The sequence below is a fragment of the Canis aureus genome, chromosome 18, assembly GCF_053574225.1.
Source record: "Canis aureus isolate CA01 chromosome 18, VMU_Caureus_v.1.0, whole genome shotgun sequence".
In the NCBI taxonomy this organism is placed as follows: Eukaryota; Metazoa; Chordata; class Mammalia; order Carnivora; family Canidae; genus Canis; species Canis aureus.
Window position 1 is genome coordinate 57,225,332 of NC_135628.1, and position 19,197 is coordinate 57,244,528.

Genomic DNA, 19,197 nt, shown 5'->3' on the forward strand with positions numbered 1-19,197 from the left:
TTGAACTTCTCTGGAAAAATTAGTTTCTGGAAGAAGATCTGAAGTGTTTGGCACCTATGAATTTGTGGCTTTCATTCACAGGATTCTTTCAACATAGCAAAGATTTAAAGACTTGATAATCTGTTTCTTCTCTTACGTACCAATGTCTGCTGCCAAGCAGCTATAACCATTGCTATGACCGCAGGATTTGTAGACCTGCTACCATTCAAGAGAGAACTCAACGTAAAAAGATAGTCGCTTCGTGCTTAATCATGGCACACGAGTCCAGTCACAGTCTAGGAGAATGCTCGTCTTCTGTGGCTGTCACTGTTAGACTTAGTTACTGCTTTCCATGCCTTCTGGAATGTAGCAAGAGTACCTAGGATTGGGGAAAGGGTAAATACAGCCTCTGTCATTATTTAAAAGGAGGAACGATGTCTCTAGGTAGGATGTTGTAATCAAGCTGGCTTTGATATACAGGATATTTGATATTCACACATGGTTACTAAAGAGTTGTAATCTGTAGAAGCAAATACTTGAGAAAATAAATTGTAAGCAAATTTAATTAAATTAAAAATCCGATAACATTTCCATCTGTGACAAGAAGGATGCTAATCATGGTAAATGCAATCAATTAAGAAAGATTTATGAAGTCCTGCTAAGTGTCTGTCATCCTAGGCACCGGAGGGGATGGAGGTTAGTAGAAGAAAAGAAAAGATAAAGCCTTAAGATCCAGCTATGAGAGTAAGGCATGAGTATCAGTAATAGTATCGGGAAGTCAGTGCTAACAGCTAAGTAGATGGTATGCATGAAAATGCTCGAGCCGTTGAGAGAAGGGAGTGATGATTTAAAGTATTTTAAAACTATGGGCTTCCTGCATGAAGGATGCCAAGGAACCCTTCCATGTTTGGGGATGCAGTAGAGGCACTCGAAATATTTTACAGTGAATGGCCTACACAATTAAATATTTAGTTTTTAAGATTCATCATGTTTCTACATCAAACTATTATTATGAAGTTACCAGCTTTTCTGGATTTAAGGGCCACCACCTAGCCATTTCTACCTCTGCCTTCACTATTAATCTAAATGCCTATACATTTTTCCAAAGGTGCTACTGTGCTGTCCCATGCCCATACCACAGTAATAATTCCACAGCTCACGTATATGGTTAGTCACCAGAACTAAAAGCCTAGAAATATGTTTGAGGATGTCAGGAAAAGGAAATTAGCCTGCCAACATTTTATTTAATAATAGTGTTGCTCGGCATTGTTGGAAACATGAAGTATGCATCTTGGAGTCCTGAGGTGCATGGGTGCAAAGGGTAGTTAGGATAGAAATAAGTCAGGGAGTGAAGGCAGAATGTGACCCAGGCTCTAGCGGATAGATTCATCCCGGGAGGAGAGGCCAGACCCAGAAGCTTTTCTGGAAATGATGGTAACAGAACACATGATCCTGTAGGACTGATCATGACTAAACTGCCACACAGGGACTGTCGCTGAGCGTTTAGAGCCAGAGCCACCTTCTGTACTCAGTGTCCTTATTTTAATTGCAGAGTTGACTTAAAGAAACTTTAAATTTATCTCCAATCATTTCTCTCCACTTTGTAGTATGTGAAATTCCTTTCATGGGGACAAAGCAAGCCTTTCTTTTTTCTTTCTGTTTTAGATCCTTTCACTTTTTATTCATTAATAAACTTAATTTTTTAAAGCAGTTTTCGGCTCCCAGCAAAGTTGAGTGTAGAGCAGAGACTTCCAGCATACCCCCTGTCCCTACCCACACACAGCCTCCCTTTGTATCAACATCCCCACAAGGAAGCCTTGTGTTTGACACTTAGAGATGAAAAGGTAGATGACATAATTAATGGGACAGCAGTGCAACCTGTCATTCATTCAGATTCAAGCATAATTAGTCAACCAAGACGGATGACTGATGGTAGACTCTTTTCTTCTTTTTTGTTAGTGAGGATAGCGAGTGCTCTGCGTTCTCAGCTGTGCAGGGTGGCTTCCCCCGCCCCCCCCCCCCCCCCCCGCCCCAGTGGTCCACCAGATGGCGAGGCAGTGGGGAAACGCAATGAAGAGGGGAGAGTTCTGGGCTCAGATTGCCTACACTTACAACCTAGCTCTCCCCATTTACTAGTTTCCTAACCTCTGTGCCTCTGTTTCCTTGCCCCGAAATGGGAACAGAGATAACAGTACCCACCTCAGGAGCTATGTTGAGTTAAGCTATGGGCAGTGTTTAGAGAAGTGCTGACCATGTCAGAAATGTATCTTCTTCCTCCAGCCCTGTTGTTGTTGCTGGTCCCATCACTTCAGTTTTTATACTCATTCTCTTTGGCTAAATCCTACTCTGCTTTCCTTTTTTTTTTTTTTTTAACTATTAAAAATTTTTTTTATTCAATTTGCCAACATATAGTATAACACCCAGTGCTCATTCCATCAAGGGTCCTCAGTGTCCATCACCCAGTTACCCCATCCACCCATCCACCTCCCATTCTGCAACCCTTGGTTTCCCAGAGTTAGGAGTCTCTCATGGTTTGTCTCCCTCTCTAATTTTCCCACTTTCCAACTTCAGTTTAGTTGTCACTTACTCTGATGACTGTCCACCACCCCCCTTCTTCTCAGATTATGTCCCCCCCCACCCCCCCCACTGTGTCCTCCTACCATATCCTTAACATTCCCTTTCTGAGCACTTTTCACACTGTTTTATGGATTAATGCTCACTTGTTTGAGTCTGCCACAAAACTATAAGTTCATGAGAGAAATACAATTTTATTTCCTATCCTTAGCACAGTACCTGGTATGGTAAATATTCAATAATACTGGCTCACTCAGCAACAGAACAAATGAGGACAGCTGATGTCCATTGTGGGATGGAGAGTTAAGAAGGGCCCCAAAGGGAGGTGGGGCCACTGAGAACTAGTATCAGCTTCACTGGTTCTATTAGTTTTTAAGTTTAGGGAGAAGTAGATGTTGTGTGTAGATCTGTTTTTGTCCTGCAGTCATACGTAGCTTCATTTAGTAGAAATGTTACCACTGAGTTGTCTGGCCTAGGACAGTACTGCTGTATATAATTGAAAAACATTTTTAAATCCAGCTACGTTATAGAGGAAGTTTATTCCATGAGGGTGGGTAATTGAAGAATCTCTCTAATCTAACTAGGAACTTTCTCATTTTTTCAGAAAGTTAATTGAAATATGGAACCATATGCAATAGTATATTTTACTTACCAGTGTTCAGCAAAATAGGAGAATTTATCTCCGGTTGCAGAGAAGTAAGTGGTCAGCAAACATATTGTGTTCATAATAATCATTAAAATATAATTTAATTTAGCTGAGCTGACAGATCACAGGCATGGTGAGAGAATAGTTCAGCCGATGAGTTTTTGTAAAAGTTTGGTGGTGTTTCATTGAGGAGCAAAAGTGTCTCTGATGAATGCTTTAACGTTTCAGCAGGAAAAGGGGAAAATCACACCTATTTTCCATTAAGAAAAGGCCTGCCCTTTTCAGTTATTCTATTAATCCTACTTGTCCAAGGACCACAGTGAGATCTGCATTTGAGTTTATCCTTGAAAAGGTATAATTGAAAAGTTCAGTCAAATCCTAAGAGACCTGTGGAAGATTTTTGTCTCTTCTTTTATCACCACGTAGCTGCAGGCTTTGCTTCCCAGTGGTTTGGTTCAGAGGGTCAACATTTCCTTCTGCGGCAAAGAACATCCACCAGAAAGACCATCAAACTAACATTACAAAGCCTAAATTTTATAAAAGTTAAGTTTTTGCCAACATTTTCAATTTATCATGCAATTAAAAATGTTACTCAACCCAACAACACAAAGGGGAATGTGATTTCTTTGGTATCATCAACCCATCTCAGTTGGCTCTGTTCTGGTACAGATGGTTCATTATATTGTCTGCTGTTGGCAGTTGGGCCGAAGAGGTGGGAGTGTTGTTTCAAAGTGTACAAGATAACAGGTGGAAATCTAACTTGTGTGTCTCCATTAATCAGAGACTTCCTGTTTCTCGCCACTACTTCATTGTGCTGCTTAGATAGCCAAGTTACAGATTAGAGAGACAGTCATAGTAATGAACATTTAGCTTGAATATAGCTTCTCAGACTCTTCGGGAGAATAAGATAACTGATGAACATATTATCTCGTGAGGATTTAAAAAAAAAAATCAAAAACTGCTGCTCGTGACCAAAATAAGCTCTTAGGTTAATCAATCCCACTGTGCCTCAGTTTTCTCATTTGCAAAATGGAGCTTTTAGCAATTTTGACTACCTTAGGGGGATATTGAGACTATAAAATTCAATTTTAAAACTCCAGAAAAATTAGAATAGCAGTAATTGATTTAAATTAAAATGGCGCTTAAAGAAATTTAAGTTAAATTTCTCTCTGGAATTGGGAGAGCTGCACCCACTTCTTTATCTCTTGTTTTCTCTGCTGCTCCAGCCTGAGTGCTCCCCTGAGTTGGCTGCTCTCAAGGTCACCAGTGACCTCCCCACCACCCCTCATCTTGGCAGATCGAGTGTTTGCTTCCCTGTATTTACCTTACTTGATGTTTCAGCCAGCCATGTGTCGTTTTACCTGCACGTATTGGAGGGTCTCAGGGTTGGTTGTGGGACCGGTCTTGTGCTCACTCTGGAGACTGTCCCCTGATGTCTCAGCCCATACTGAGTTTGGCTTAGTGCCTCCATGCAGATGACTTCCAGACAGAGGTCTCCTGAATTACTGTTTCCTGACCTCTTCCAGCATCCTGCCCACTCCTCATCACCATCCTATCATACTTTATCACGTGTTCTTTTCCCACCTAATTCTTAATTTCTGCATGTCTTTCTCACTTGGTGATATTCTACAATTGCCTCTGAATTCCAAAATGCAAGTCTCATTCATTAGTGCATTCCAATGCCTGGGACAATGCTTGGCTTGAAGTAAACACTCAAAAACGAATAGGATGGAGGAGAGGAGGCCTCTCTCCCCCTTGTCTCCGTATTTGTAGGTAGAGTCCTACTTATTTGAGAAAACCTAGTGGGAGGTTTAATAAACAGAGTTAGGAGTCCTGCGATTTGTCATCTTCATTCGTTTTTAGGTTAATAAAACTCACGAATGTGTAGAGTATATTAATTGTCATTGATCCAAGTAGAAATGTGTAGTCAGTTTTGATTACAGTTTCTTTTCTGTCTTGGGGCTACTTAGTACTTCTGTTTGTACTCAATAATATTACCTTTAGAGTGCTATTTTTATTCCCATTAGTCTAATGAGTAGCATTTCTATAGCCCTGACATTAAAATATTCTCTAAGGCTCCAACCACTTGAGAATTGACTTCTCTAAGAGGATTTGCTTTACATGGTAAATAAGGGAGTATTGGCATCAGGGAAAACTGGGCTTCTATACTGACCTGACCTGAATTTTCTGAGTTTTTCTCTCTAATGGGTTGTTGGTGACTGGGGGGTTGTGAATACTTAATAATATCGTATGTAATTAATCTGTTTGGAAGTACCTCGCCTTAAGGTAGAGTGATATTTGAAATACATTAGCCATGAGTTGATTTTCCTTTTTTACAAAAGGATTTATAATAGGAGTCTCTCAAATAGCAAGCTATTCTATAATGGAGCATTTAAAGCAAGATTTCATTTATGCACACATTTTCAGGGATATTTTGGCTGGAGTGAGATATAGCAATTTTACACTCATACCACACGTTCGTTCCATAGCCTTAAATATAAGAAGCACTTGTAAAGCTTTATATCTTGAAATATGATTAGAAAATTCTTTGTAGTCTTAAATTTTGGGTAATGACTTTGCTAATAACTATGTAGCAATATGCAGGGGATGTGAAAAAATACATTTTTTCTTCTTAAAATTGCATATAATTATTTCAAAATAACCTTGATCTTTTAGTAGTTATCTTTTCTGTTTTAGGTTCTAAAATAGTGTATAAAAATTGATTCCCTTTCCTTTTATATATTTATATTCTTGATTTTTTAAAAAGACTGTTCTTAACTTCCTCATATGGAAGATTTGTCTTATAATGAAATTATAATAGAATTTTTATAAATGCTAATTTCTTTGTATGTTCCTAAGAGGTAGTAATAGGTATATTTTCCTCAGGTCATGAATAGACTAATGCATTAGTTCAGATTATTTAGGAAATAGAAGTATTCTTATGCTGAGATTATTACCAAATGTATCACCTCTTTGCCATAACCTTTGCAATGTAGATATTTATTTTAAGAATGTTCTTTCTTAAAGGATGCCAGGGATGCCTGGGTGACTTAGTCAATTAAGCCATCTGCCTTCAGCTAAAGTCATGATCACTGGGTCCTGGGATCAAGCCCTGCATCAGACTCCCTGCTCAGCACAGAGTCTGCTTTTCCCTCTCCTGCCCCTCCTTGCTGCTCATGCTCTGGCTCACTCTCATGCCCTCTGTCTGTCTCTCTCAAATTAATAAATAAAATCTTAAAAAAAAAAGTTCTTTGCTTTTGGATTTAATTTATGATGTGAGTTTATTTTCTGAGGAATTCTAGTTCATAGATAGTCCTCTGTACCCATTGGACAAACCATTGATATCTGAGCCATGTGGAGGGGCCAGAGGTCATGGGACAGTGGACCTTGAGAGTGCAAAACAGCCATCACAAAGCCTTAGTAGAGCCTGGGAACCTCACTCTTGAGAAATGATCCTTGGTCATCATGCAGAACTAGTTGATGACATAAAACCTTATTTTTAAGAAACCTTTTTGCTACCCATTTATTCATTCATCCATATAGATATGGGAAAAGACTGAATACTGGTAAGTGAGGTGTATATTTGAGGTTAAAAAGTGACACATATGCATTTCTCTTTATATATAAAGAGAAAATATGAAGGAATAACAAATTTGTAACATGTATCGGAAAAATTTTAAAGTTGTTTCCTGTCATGTTTTTTTTTTTTTATCATTTGGCCTACATTAATTTTTTAAATTAATATAACAGCTTTGCTTATTTCCTTAGATTTTTCCTTAGGACTGCAGGAAATTATATTATTGCCAAATTTAGTAGTTTATATGGTGCAATTAATTCTGACTTGAGGTATTTTAGAAAATAGAGAAAAAGAGAAAACCAGGAACATTTATAGTCTGTCGTGGGGAAAGTAATGAGATGAGAATGCCAAAGAGCAACTTGATCATTGTCCCAATAAAACAGAATTCATAAGATAGTTTTACATTTTCAGAATGAAGATTGAGTCCTCCTAGGAACATTAATAGTTAGAGATGACCTTATGTGAAGTGCTCTGTTATCAAAATTCAGAAAAAATTGACATACATGTGCATATAGTATGAGGCCTAGAAAATAAAACAGTAGACTTTGATGGTAGGAAGTGCTTTGGAATTCATAACCTAGTACTTTTCAGACTTATTATTTTAGTCCTAGAACCTGTTTTCTGTATGTTTTATTTCAGAGTTGAGTATAGAAAGCAGACTGAGGTGGAGATGGTTTAATTAAGTGGGGTCTGGGACTCAGAGCCCCATGTGCCCAGACCCCCCTCCATCTGCTCTTCTCGTCTATGGATCACCTGAGGCGCCATTATAAAACTGAAGACTCCCAGAAGCAGAGCTGTATCCAGAGGAAAATTGATAAGGAGATAGATGACATTATAGATTTGTAGGAATGGGACAGACGAGTCAATAATGGGTGGTCAGACAATTGATTAACCATAAACAAACAAAAAAAAGATGTTGAATTTGAAACTTGTATCATTTAGGAAAATAAATTTTGGGTGCATTGAGAACTGGAATGTGAAAGGCAAAACCTATTGATGCTTGAGTTCGTAGTAGAATTGTTTGAATAACAAAAACCTGGAAACAACTCAAATGCCATAGACAGGAGAATAGATTTCTAAATCGTGGCATAGACATGCAGTAGAATACTATATAGCAACAAAAATGAATGAATTGTACTGTACATTAACTTGGCTCTCAAAATCAATCATAGATGATTATAGATAGTCGAATTCCATCTGTATGAAGGTCAAAAGCAGAATCGAAATATCATTAGGCATATATCTTAATGTGATGAAATGTGAAGAAGGTAAGGTAGGGAGCATGGACATAAAACTCAGGAAAGAGATCAGCTTGGGAAAGGATAGAAGAGGGTATAATCAGAGAGAAGCACATGGAGCTTCAAAGAATAATACTGTTCTATTGCTTAAGCTAAGTGATGGAGATGCTGTTGTAGTTTTAAAACTGTACTAAATGTCCTATACATTCATATATTATACATTTCATAAAAAGTACAAATATAACAATTTTTAAAAGGCCTCTTAAGTCTCCTGAGACCTAGCCATATATGTAATGTAATGCTCCTGCAGGAAAGTCTTTTATTAGTTCTTGGCCTGCACCATTCCATTGCAATGCCAGATCCAGCATTGCCAGGTCACATGGGTGTGAGTTACTTCTGAATTCAGACCAACCCTAAAATACTTCAGGAGTATAAGTGCTCCCTGCCAACTTCCCTGCCCCCTTTTCTCCCTCAGCCTTGTCCACCACGTCAGAAGCCAGTGTCAGGTGAGGTCAGCAGCTATTCTCCTTTGTGTCCTGTGTTTTCTAGGACTTTCAGTGTATTTATTGAATGTGTAGAGACTTATTACATTTACTTGTCCTGGACAGGGCCTTGAGGATACAATAATGAACAGAACTAAATTTTGCCTTGGAAGAGCAAAAGAGCAGAAAGGGGCCATGACCATGTCCCAGAAACCAGCACTTGTTCCCTGGCATTTGTTCTCTCTCCTCCATGTGAATACAGCCCCTAATTTTTAGCCAGACACATGGCCATCCAAAATACAAACATTTCTCAGCTTTCCATGCAGCAACCATTTAATTCGAGCCAGTAAAATGTGCGTGAAAGTCATGTGTAGAACTTCAGGTCTTATATTTAAAGGAAAGGAACTGGCTGTCCCTTTTCTCCCAGCCCAGTGTTATGTGTGAGTGTGTTCTCACACACAGCATGAATGACGTGGGGAGCTGTCAGGCTTTGCGGATGAGGCGGTAGATAAAAGCAGCTTGAGTTGGATACTGTGCAGCCATCGGACTTCTCATGACTAGAGCCACTGTGCCATCCCAAACTTCTCAATGAGGGAGGAATAAACCGTCTTGTTCAAGTCAGTGGTATTTTAGTTCTCTGCTACTTGCAGCCTTGCTTATATCCTGATGAATTCAACATGCAAACTGTGTGATCACGGCACTGTGACCCGCAGTATGATGGAATTGTGTAGATCTGTAACTGAGGTGTGTATACAGTGCTGGGATGGCAGGAATGCTTTCCTAAGTAAGTTTCTAGCTACTCATAAAAGATGAAGAGAGACTTTGCAGATAAAGAAGGTGTGGGCATTTCAGGCAGTGGACATGGCAGAGATGAATGTATGGAAGTGTGCGCATGTAGGCTTTTCTCGTTTCATGACATGAGTTAGAAGGATACAGGCTTTTTTTTTTTTTTTTTTAAGATGTATTTATTTTAGAGGGAATGCATTGCAGGGGCAGAGGGAAAGGAGAGAGAGTCTCAAGCAGACTGTCCTGAGCATGGAACCTGACACTGGGCTCCATCCCAGGATCCTGAAATAATGACCTGAGCCAAAGCCAAGAGTCCGATGCACACTGACTGTGCCACCCAGGCACCCCTAACTTTTTCTATTAAGGAAATCTTTTCCTTCCTTCCTTTCTCCCTCCTTCCCTCCCTTCCTTCTTTTTAAAAAAGATTTTATTTATTTATTCATGAGAGAAACAGAGAGAGAGGCAGAGACCTAGGCAGAGGGAGAAGCAGGCTCCTTGCAGGGAGCCCGATGTGGGACTTGATCACAGGAGCCTGAGCCAAAGGCAGACCATCTACCACTAAGCTACCTGGGTGCCCCAGGAAATCAGTTTCTGTGTGCAGACTTTACTGATTATAATTTGTTACTTTCAGGAACCAGAGATAATAGAAGGGACACCAAAGCTGTTGAGAGTGGCTTGGGTCATTGTTGGTAATAACAAGAGGTTAAGAAATGATAGAACTGGTGATGATAGGTGATAAGAATTGATAGAATTGGTGATGATAGGAAATTAAAGTCATATTATACCTGAGTAAAAACTGAGCATAACCATGTATTGGATTTTCTGAGGGGTTTTCAAATGCCATAGTTATGCCCCTTTATTAAAACTTCTGTAGGAAAAACAACTGTTGTAAATGCAAGTATTGTAGTGTCTTAGACTGTGCAAGGTAGATTTGGCTGGAGATCTTGGCAGGGGCTGGATTATGAGGGACCAGCCTAACCTAATTCCAGAGTACCTTGTTCATCTTGGACTGAGAATGGCAGCTTGGTTATATATGGAGATTGCAGTGTTCTGTGTGCTCACATCTGATTTCCCGCTTGTAATTGTGTGGATGAAAATATGCATCAAGTTACTTTTGGCTTCACCACAATTTTAAACTCAAAAAGCCCATATTACAGTAATATATGATAGTATGTATGAATGCTACATGAATATTGTAATAGTCATAATATAGGATGTTCATTCCTAGAATTGTGATGACATCTACTGAATTGCAGCCAGTTCATTTGCATATTCATGCCCACTTAGCTCAAATAAGTCCCTGTTTGTTTGCACATTAACGTCTGATTTCAGCACCAGTTAACTAATTTACATATCCCTGTTCAGTTGGTTAGTGATGTTCATATGTGGAATATTGGTGCAGCTGTTTGTGCTCTGAGTAGCTTGGGGAGCATGGTGGTTTAGTGGAAGGAGTATCTATTACTCATCTTGCTTTTACCAGGCAAGTCACGTTACCTTTCGGAGCCCTGGGTGGCTCATCTGTATCATGAAGTTACCAACACTTACCTTGCCTATTTCTTAGGGTTGTTGTATCAGTTGATGTATCAGAGGTGACAATGTGTAGTCAACATGTCTAAACTACCTGTACTCTAGGCCTGCTTCTGAAACATCTGCATATAGGAGAATTCTAGGTGCCATGGAAGACAAGACTTGGAAACAGATACAGTTTTAATGAATACTATAAGTACCATAGGAAGTATGAAAGAGAAAACACTGAACGTTGCCAGGGGGAGTCATAGATGGTGTACAAAGGAGGAATCTTTGTACTGTAATTGGAAAGGAGAGTTAACCAGACTTCCCCTGGGGAAGGGCACTCCCTGAGAATAGGGAGAAGATGGAAACAACACCCCCATGTATGAGAGCTTCATGGGATAGTAGGTATTTAGGGCTTGAAGCAGAGAATGTTGGGAGAGATGGGGTTTGGAAAAGGGAGGCAGGCAAGCAGGTCTAAGAGGACCTGGTATAACAGCAAGAAGCAATAGTTTTTATCCTCTGGGTGATAAGGAGCCCACCAAGGGTTTAAAGTAGAAGAGTGACATAATCAAATATGCATTCTAGAAAAAAAGTATTCCGGGGGCCCTGTGGAGGATGAATTGAGTATAGTAAGGTAACTTGTATTGTTATTTCAGGTGAGAGCTTATAGAGCATGCCAGTCTTTTAGGAGATAACAGCAGAGAGTGTGGAGAAGGGGAGTAGGTCCAAAAGCCAATTTCAAGGAAGAATGCAGTGGGCATGATGACTCCTTCTGTGTGGAGTTTGAAGAAAGATAAGCATTTTGGCCGATTCTGTTTTCCAATCTGGTGACTTGGGTAGGTAATGATGTTATTTGTTAAGATAGGAAATGCAAGAAGAGGGTAGTTTTTATGGAGTGTTAGGAGTGAAGATCCCGCCTTTTTTTTTTTTAACATATATTTTCATATTTCTCTTTTAGTTTTGTTTAAATCTATCCAGTCTAATGTAACCACATCTAGTCTCATCTATCATCGACTCCCTCATATTTAAGGCATTCAGCAGTGTTTGATTACCTATCACCATTCCTTTTCCAAAGTCTGGTGTTGGAATCAGGGTTGTCTTCCTTCCTTCCTCCTCCTTTTCCTCTTCCTTCTTCTCCTCCTCCTCCTCTTAAATTGCAAATACCACTTTCTCCTTTTTAGGCTTTGGTTGATCTATTAATTTGAATGCTCATCTTAAACTCTCTGAAGAATATGAATTCTTTATTTTTAATTTCTAGATGGACCTGTATTTTTATTACTGAAATCAAGCTACAATTCATCTTGCTTAACAGCTTGCTTTGTAATTTTGTGCAAGTCACTTAACTGGTTTTCTCAGTTATAGAGAGAAGTTAAATGATTTCTGCAACCCTTAGTCCAAAGCTCTAGGTTCTTGATTCTTAGCACTTGGTCTCTTCCTAAAGATTGGAGTCTGAGGGCTAACAACTCTTAACCTAAAGAATCCTAGAACTAGCAGAGATCAGAGTTTAGTATCATAAAGGGAAATGATCTTTTGAAAACAACATAAATTCTTAAAAACAATAAAACGTGTGTGACAAACTAGTTAAAAAAGAGGGCAGCTAATCTGCAAGGGACATTTTTGACTTGGCTGGGAAGGTGAGCGGTGAATTGTTTATGAACATTGTTCCCCACAGCGTGGTTGCAGGAGGTGGATGGATAAAAGCGAGGCTGTTGATGGGACACACCACTCATCCATGATTACCTCCTCTTTCTAGATTCTGTGACTCTTACTGGGAATCCATGATCCTGACCCCTTGAATTCCTTACTGAATCATTTTTTAAAAATTTCTCGAGAAGATCTTGTGCCATAAGAGTTATTTAGCATCTAAATTCATGGTTGTCTCTGATTATTTTAAACTGTTTATTTTGATGAACTCAATGGTTATAGTTTCCTCAAGACATATAGAATTTGGACTTATTTCCTGAGAAATTGAAATCCTTTGTTACCTAAGTGATAGTATGGTTCTTTTTATACCTTCACTTCTAGGACATTTTTGGGCAAATATAATGACCAAGGAGAATAATTCGCTCAGTTTTAGATGGTATTTGTTGAGATTTTAGTCATAATTGTTTGTTGACACTTTGAAATTTGTAGCTGTCTCAATTACGTTTAGAATATATAACATATAAACAGAAATTGTCTTTACTTATGAACTGAATCCTTTATGCTCTTCCTTTTTCCTACCTAATTTTATTATTCTATTTTATTATTTCTCTTTTCTTGAAGTAGGATATACCTATGATAAAGTATATAAAGTTCACTTACCTTAAATATAGAGCTAATTTTTTTTGAATATATATATTTACACACACCCCCATGTAACTAGCCCCTCGAAGGCTTTCTCCTGCCACTTCCTGGTCAGTACCACTTCCTCAAGGTAACCGCTCTTCTGATTCATAATACTGTCACTTAGTTTTGCCTATTCTTTAAATCTGTATAAATAGAATCATATAACATCTTGTGTATCTAACTGTTTTTGCTCAACATGATGCCCATGAGATTCATTCATGTTATTGTACATATCAGTTTGTTTTTCTTGCTATATATTTTGTCGTATGACATGGGACAGTTTATTCATTCTCCTGTTAATAGATATTAATCATTTCTACTTTGAGGCTGTGACAAATCTGCTGCAAACAATTTTGTACATAAACACTCATTTCTTTTAGGGATATACCTAGGAGTGGAATTGCTGGATCATGAGATAGTTATATGTTTAGCTTTAGAAGATACTAATAGGCATTCTTCAATTATAGAAATTAATAAGAAATTGCTTGAGAATTTCAGTTCTACATTCTCATTAAAATGTGATTTTATCAGCCTCTTAGTTTTTGCCATTCTGGTGGATGTGTAGTCTACCTTATGGTTTTTTGCTTGTTTTTTTAAGATTTGTTTAACTTAGAGAGAGAGAGAAAGAGACAGAACACAAACAAAAGGCTGAGAGGGGGATCCCTGGGTGGTGCAGTGGTTTGGCGCCTGCCTTTGGCCCAGGCCGCGATCCTGGATATCTGGGATCGAATCCCACGTCGGGCTCCCGGTGCATGGGGCCTGCTTCTCCCTCTGCCTCTCTCTCTCTCTTTCTCTCTCTGTGTGTGACTATCATAAATAAATAAAAATTAAAAAAAAAAAAAGGCTGAGAGGTAGAGAGAATCTCAAGTAGACTCTGCACTGAGCACAGACCCTAATGTGGGGATCCATCTCACAACCCTGAGATCACAACCCAAGCCAAAACCAAGAGTCAGATGCTTAACCAACTGCACCACCAGATGCCCCTATTGTTTTCATATTTTTTAAAAAAGATTTTATTTATTCATGAGAGACACACAGAGAGAGGCAGAGACATAGGCAGAGGGAGAATCAGGCTCCCTGTGGGAGCCTGTTATGGGACTTGAGCCAAGGACCCCGGGATCATGACCTGAGCCTAAGACAGATGCTTAACCACTAAGCAACCCAGGCATCCCTATTGTTTTTATTTTTAAAAAGAATCTCTGAGCTTTCCCTAATTGTGCTGCCTTTCTCCTCCCCTCAGTCTGACAGGAGTTTCTGGATACAATTATTTAGTTTACAGGCTATATCCTAATTCACTGATTTATAGTATAGCTTTTTATAGAGGAATGACCTTATTGTTTGTGTTCTTCCTAGGAAGGTCTGATTGTGTATATGCATTATTACCCAGAATTCTTAGGTGGCCTTTCTTGTAAGAAATCACTTATTAATTTGTTAGAACTTTTGAGGTGGTATATAAAGGTATCTCCTCTCTTTCCTCTTTGCTATTTTTTGGTCAATGGCTTTCTATTTTGAATTATGTCTTTATTATATGTATTTTACTGATATTCCTGCTGGTGGTAGGCAGAACTCTAAAGTGATCCCAATCACCCACAACCTTTATAATTCTTCCTCCTGTGTGTGAATATGATGGAGTATCACTGCCATGATTAGGTTACATTATATGGCAACTGTCATGGGATTTTCCAGATGTGATTAAAGTCCCTAATGATGGTCTTTAAGTTATTCAAAAGGGAGATTATCCTTGGTGGGCCTGACATAGAGATGTGAGTCCTTAAGAGGGACAAGATGCAATAGCAGATGCTGGCCTCTAGGAAATAATTCTTGAGAGAAGAGTGTACTATGTGGTAGGTACCTGAGGGTGGTTTCTGGAAGCCAAGAGGAACTCCTGTCCAACAGCCAGCCAGGAAACAAGGACCTCAGTCCTACAACCAAAGGAACTGAATTCTGGCAATAGCCTGAATGAGCTAGGAAGAGGAATTTGAGCTTGGGATAAGGTTGCAGCCCTGGTTGACACTTTGATTTTAGATTTTAGTGAGACCCTGGGCTTAGGAAGCAGTGATCCCATGCCTGGACGTCTGACACACAGAAATTGTGAGGTAAATTTGTATCATTTTAAGCTGCTAAAGGTGTTAACTTGTTACATGTCAATAACATACTAATATATGACCCAGTCTTGATACTCCATGATTTTCCCTCTGAGACTCTCAAACTAACAGGTAGAACTTGCTAGAATAATTCTTACTTTAAGCAAGGAGAAGACCAAATTTATTCTAGCTGTCAGTCTTCCTTCCTTCCTTTCAAGTTCTCTGTGATTTTGATGTGGAAGCCAAGATGGACTTTGAGAAAGGATGAAGGTCTAATAGTTTTCTGTATTTCTGTAGACTTTACAGTAGGAAATATCAGTTTAAAAATATTTATAATAACTTATATATACACCAATACAAAACCATTGCCATCATGATAGCTTTCTGAGGCAAAGCAGTACAGATTCTCTTACCTCTCTGGGTTGTCTCTTGAGCACCTGACCCTGAACATGTCCAAATCAAACACACAATCTCCACTCTCTCCACCACGCCAGAACTCGTTCTTCTTTCAGTGTATTTGATTTCATTAGATGGCATTATTGACTTATCAGTTGCTAAACCTGGAAGCCACCCTTGTCTTCCTCCTTTGCTGTACCCAATTAATTTATTCCAAGAATCCTACTGATCTTGCTTCCTAACCCATCTGCTGTTACAAACCCACCCACTATTTATTTTTTAAAGGTGACTTGCCTCCACCCAGGTTCTAACCATCTTTTGGTCCTGCCTCTACCTTGAATCCTTCCAAACTATTCATTATGCTGGAACCAGAGTGATTTAAAAGTAGTCAGTGATTTTTTAAAAAAAATATCTCTTAGTACCAAGTGCCATGTCCTTAATATGCCTAATAATGTTGTACCTCATTTGGGCACCACTTGCACATAGACTCTTTGTGGCCTCCTTTTGGACCACAGTCACATTGGGCTTCTCAGGTCATGCCATGCTCATTCAGGCCTCCTTATGTGCTGCTCTCTCTATCTGGAATTGGCTTACCTCATCTTCTCTTTCTTCTTGATAACTAGTTGTCAACTTTAAGTACTTCTCTGCTTTGTATGATTTTTAAATAATGCTTATTAAGTACTTACCATTTGTCAATCTGCATTCTAAAAAATTTTACATAGAGTGTCTTCTTTTATTCTCTTAACTATTACTTCCTTGAGGAAACTTTTTTTGTTTTGTTTTTTTAAATCCCTCCCCACCCTGCCCGACTATTAGGTTAGCTCCCTGATTTCTAGCACATGGCATGCTTATAATTACTCAATATTTCCTTATTGTTTGTGCAAAATGGGTGTTCAATATTTATCCTAAATTCCAGGCTGGCAGGGATCGTGTCAGTTGAGCTTACCTTACATCTCAAGTTCCTTGTACAGTGTCTGGCATCTTTGGTAAGCACCCAATCAATATTAATGCTTTTTACAAATGAAAAGAAGTTCAATATTGCACATTAACCAAATGGTGAACTAGATAGAAGTTAGGTCTTTTTAAGTTTAGAACTTCTTCTAATATGCTAGCAATATTTGAAGAAGGAAGGAAAAAGTTAGGAAGGCGGTAGAGGGAAACTAATATTTGAGAGAAGAGAGTAAAGTGACTGAGATGTCATTTTTTTTGGAGTACATATAAATTATCACTTGACTCTTGTAATCATTTTGTGAAGGAGGCCTTATTTTGTAATTTTTTTATGGCTAAGAAAACTATGGCTCATAGAGGTTAAGTAACTTGACCAAAGGCCCACAACTGATAAATGATAGAGCTGAACAATTGATATTGCAGAATTTATTATATAGGGTTTGCAAAATAACATGCATTTGAAATAGCTTGTGCATTTTTCCTCTTTTATTGAGATAATTTATGTACAATAAGCCATATTCATTTGAAATGAACAGTTTGTTGGGTTTTGATAGGTGTGTTTACCTGACACGATACTGAGCATTTTCATCACCCAGGTTCAGAAGGAGAGTTTCCTTCTGCCCTTTTTTGGACGATTTCTCTATTCTCAGACTTAGTTAGCTACTGAAATGATTTGTCCCAACAGTTTAGCTTGCAATCTCTAAATTTTATATAAATAGACTCCTGCAGTATACAGTTTTGTGACGTGGCTTCTTTGATTCTCAGGAAATGAGATGAAATAATGAAATAATGAGTTTGACATCTACCCATATTACTGCATCTATCAGTAATCTGTTCCTTTTTTATTGTTCATTGGGACTGTGTTGTATGGATATACTACTGTACAAATATAATATACCACATTGTTTATCCTTCCAGCTGTTGATGTATGTTTGGGTCATTTCCAGGTTTTGGTTATTGTGAATAATGCTGCTCTAAACATTCGTATACCAGTAAGTCTTGGTATGGCACATAAATTTTCAATTCTCTTGGGAATACTTAGGAGTGGAATTGCAGATCCTATTTTAGGATCTTCTGAAAGTGTGTACAATATTATTAAACAGTAGTAAGTAAATTCTAAATAAGTCTTGCTCTGAAGCTAAAAATCCCCAAGTGTTGCCTTATTAGTAATCACAGTATTAATGCAAAGTGCTGCTAATTAAGGACTTGCTTTTTTTCTTTGAGTGCCACCATGGCAGCAAATGGTATCTCATACTGACAAGCTGTAAATTAAAATTGCAGAATGCAAGACCCAGTCTGGGGAAAATGAAGTTATGTATAGGTGACTTGTTCCATTTGAATTAATCAAAGGGCTGCTGGTGTAGACCAGCTGTGTTCTGTGATGACAAAAACGAATCTTGACATTTTGGATAATGAAAATCCAGTTCAGCACCTCTTAGAGATATGTATGATAATATATTGTCAGTCAAGAGCAGAGGGAAGGAGGGAAGCAGAAACCCTGTCTTATTAAAATAGACAATGTGACAAGTGGACATTGTTGGATCTCCAGTTTTTAGGGGGAAAAATGCCAAGGGAAGCCTTTTTAAAAAAAAAAATGATAGGAATAGCTGTTTTATGGAAGGAGGGTGAAAAGATTTGACTTTTGATGCATGGCCTCTGTGACAGTTGACTTTGTTCATGATTCCTAGTTTCATGGTTTATTTTACTGGGGTGCAGGGTGAGGCATGAAAAGCCCAGAAAGGAGACTCACTTTTTTTAGTTTGACAGTATTAATGCAATCATCTAGTTCATACCTTGTAAGCCCACTTATTATTTCCTCTGCGTGTGTTTTTTCTAGTTTAGCGGATTAGCTGCACTGTCTCTTCAAAGGCTATCCAATCAAGGAGGGGTTATTAAAACCAGGGCGATTTATGACTGAGAATTAATTAGAGAAGCATTTTCATGCAAAACATCCAATTTTTTGATTAGCAATGGAGCAGGGCTGCAATTAACACTCTAGGAAGCTTAAATTTCCAGCTTTTTGATTCTCAGGAAATGAGATTATCAAACCAGGGTCAGACACTTGACAGAGAACCGGGGGTGGGGGAGTGTGAAATTTATATGTAAAAAAGAAAATTTATCTTTTGATTTTAATTCTGAGATTGCCATTAAGGCAGTAGGAAATTCAGAGAAGAGAAAACAAGAAGTCTGAAAATGCAAGAATCTGAAATGCCTGATTCTTTAGTGGCCTTATTTGCTATGCAAAGTATCTGTTGTAAATGTTTGCTTGGAATATGTTTTAGAAGCATGGTGATTTTTTTTGTTCCTGCATTATTACTTATTATTCAATTTTTCTCCAATAAATTTTGTTTATGTATTCAATTGCCGAACAAATATTTAAAGTGTTTATATGCTTTGGAGAGAAGCCAACATTTCTTTCATTGGCAAAGGAACCTTTTTTTTTTTTCCTAAATGGTGGTTTGCTATTTTGGGAGTCTATTTATTCTGTTGCTTTATTGGGGGGTGTTTTTAATTATATTAAATCAATTGGACATAATCTAGGTAGTAAGTTATCTCAAGACATAGATTACCACTTAATGATAAGTGACCTTTGTCAAGCTTAGGTGCCTGAGATAAGAAGCAATGAACCCCAGACCTCCTTTAAAGC

The 19,197-nt window shown here is 38.4% G+C and overlaps 1 protein-coding gene across 12 annotated transcripts in view; it reads left to right on the forward strand.

Moving 5' to 3' along the window:
• Positions 1 to 19,197, forward strand: part of EXOC4 (exocyst complex component 4) — a 747,424-nt gene that overhangs the window by 202,686 nt on the left and 525,541 nt on the right. The gene's annotated exons all lie outside the window — the stretch shown is intronic.